Consider the following 3,165-nt stretch of genomic DNA (forward strand, 5'->3'; position numbering starts at 1 on the left):
AATATGATGACTTTATTATTTATTAGGTGAGTTAATGGGGAATTGGGGAAATTGTTTTCCTTTTCTGTTTATTCTCTTTCTTTCTCATATGTCTCTATTTTTATCATTGGAGCCAATAGTGACCATGACATTTTAGAATTATATTTAAGGAAAATATTCTTTCCATATGAAAATGTACACTATGACAACCATTGTCAATCAGCCAAACTAAGGAGTATTTTGGGCAGAATGCAAGACATTGAGGCTAGTAACATAGGAGACTGGCAGGCAAAGACCTTGAACTTGAATGGGGACACTGGACAACCATCACTGGTAAGCAGATACTGGGGGGTTGTGCTGCTAATTATTCCCAGATAGAAAGGACTAGTCCAGGAATGCTTTTTCTGATGTTTTTCCATGTGGTTAATTGCATTTTTACTTATGAACTAAATTTTTGACTTTTATAAACACTGCCTGTGTTTACTTTGGCAAAAGACTGGACTTCACTACTCTCCCCAGGTGATCCTTAGGATGTTAGCTGGAAATTAAATACAGAAAGGCAGTTCTTAACTGTCTTTAATTATTAATGATGATAACAAGGAAAACAGGAAAATAGGCCATTGCTATTTGAGTTCAATGTGCTGCCAAATTTAGGATGTGTCCCTCCTTCACTACCTTAATTCATTTTATTATATGTCGTATTCTTGTTTTTGCTTAAAAATGAATCACTTGTTTTTTTTGATAAGCTCATTTTTCGAAACTTTTACCTTTCTGGTAAAAAAATAGTCCTTATTCCAAATATTCTTTTGTTCTGTTTAATTACTTGTGAGAAGCTTACATAATAAATTACAAAATAAATGTATCTCAGACACAATTTTTTTTCAAACATCACTCGCATAATATTTAACATTTGGTTAATAGCTTTGAAAAGAACAAGGTGCAAGTATTGCCAGTAAATGTATTGCCAGGAATAGCTTCTGAGGATGACAGGCATTTCAAAATAAAGGTATCAAAACATTTGAAGACTTTTCTCCATTTGTGTATAGTCAAGGCAAGACAATTGCTTCCCAAATGTTATTTATTTGTTGCTAGTGCTTTTGTGAGCAAATGTTTGTGTCGAGCTGACTTTTAATGTGACTTTTTCTTTCCAAATGCATTCCACGTTTTGAAAAAATGTCTCATATGAAACCATAAAGAACATGTCTCTCATGTCTTACTGTTATTCTCAAAATTAATCATCTAGGAGGAATATTTTTGCTAGATCTGCAAATTAAATCTTTGTGTGGTGGACAGACCTAGAATAGGATAAGAGTCTCCCACAGACCAAAGGCATTTCTCTACTGGACTTGGTTCCACTTGAAAGTGGGTATCATCTTATCCCCAACATGAGAATATCAAAGTTATCCCCCAAATTGCAATGTCAATGATATCATGCTCTTTTCCTCCCTACTTCTGGCCCAGAGGTTATTCATGAACAGTTTGGGAGTGCAAATGTTTACCTACACCTTCTTCAAGTTCTTCTTATTCTCGTATGACTTGTGTCATAATTATCTGGGCTCTGTGTGATTGACTGGGTGGCTTTCCTGACATATATTTTAAAGAAACATGAGCAGTAACATGCAGTATAGTAGGAGCCAGAGGTACAGAAACAACTTAAATTAAAATTTTAGAAACAGTTGTGATTCAAACACAGTATAAGAAATAATATTATAATGCTCTCAGAGGCTTGAGGAATTAACTCAGTAAACATAGATTTAGGGCAGTCTGTGTGTCAGAACTTATGTGAGTGATAAAGATAATATAGATATGACCTAGTCCCTGCTCTAGAAAAATTTAGTCTAGCCCAGGAATGTAAAAACATATATTTAGAATATGATATGTGAGCAATCGTTGCATTTGGACAATCATAGGCATTCAATTGAAAAATTTTGGTGAACAAAAAAATGTTTTGTACAAGTACAGCAATGGGTGATTCTGGAGAGCTGGTTTTTCTATAGAGAGTAAATGCTCTTCTGAGTTTCTATGATTTCTTTTGGAGAATTAGTATAAACTCCTATTTCCAGCCATTATCTATATACTGAGCCATATAAGACCCTTAGCCCAGACTTCCTCCTGAGCTCCAGATCCACAAAGCTAACTATTCACTGGACATCAGCACTTGATATTCTGGAGACAGCCCACACTCAGTATGTCCCAACCTGCTTTTCTTCATCTGGATTTTCTGTCTCAGTTAATACACCACTATTCACCTCATTTCCAAAGCCATTTTAAATTCTTCCCTCTCATTCACTTGTCACATTAAGGTAATCCATGTCTTTAGTATCTAACTTTTTAATTTTTAATTTCTGACCTTGCCTTTCCATTCCTATTAACTCAGGTCTTTGTCACTTACCTCCCAGATTACTATGACATTATTTTAACTAGACTCCCTCATCTTAATCGCTTACAATTTCTTCTTCTCTAGTTTCCTTCTAGTTTATGCATATTATTGCTAACAGAGTGGTCTTTCTTATATCAATTATAGTAATTGTCCTGCTTAAAACTCTTCAGTGGCTCTCTATAGAGTTGGACAAAATCAAAGTCCTTATATAAGACATAAAGCATATCATGTTATTTTATATCCATGCTGTTGGTCCATGCTGTTCTGTTTGGAATTTCCATTCTTTAACTCAGATTATTTGTCATAATTCAGTTCAAGTATCAATGACTCCAGGAAGCCTCCCCTGAGGGCCCTACACTCACAGCACCCTCTTTTTATTTTCTCCTACCATACTGTAAATTTCTTGTGGGCAGTCTTAGGAAAATTTTCGGTGTGTATTAGGTCCCAGAAAACTTTATTAAATGAAGGGATAGTAATGGTATTGAATCATAGTGATTATTTTCATTTATTGAGCACTTATTCATGTCAGGCACTGGCTGAGCATTTTAAATATATTATCTACAATTATCACAACACTTCTGACAGAAGCTATAATTTTTCTTATTTTATATATGAGAAAATAGAGACTGAAAGAGGTTAAATGAATTTTCCTATGCTCTATAGCTAGGTTATGGAAGAAAAGTGGTTTGAAACCTAATCTGTCTGACTCAAAACTTGTAAAAATATGACCTGGATTTTAACAATCTTATATATTAAAGATCAGGAAAAATAAAATTAGTTTATAAGACAATTAAAGTTTAATTTCC

This window comes from Pteropus medius, unplaced genomic scaffold (genome assembly GCF_902729225.1).
Source record: "Pteropus medius unplaced genomic scaffold, Ma_sr-lr_union100, whole genome shotgun sequence".
Classification (NCBI taxonomy): domain Eukaryota; kingdom Metazoa; phylum Chordata; class Mammalia; order Chiroptera; family Pteropodidae; genus Pteropus; species Pteropus medius.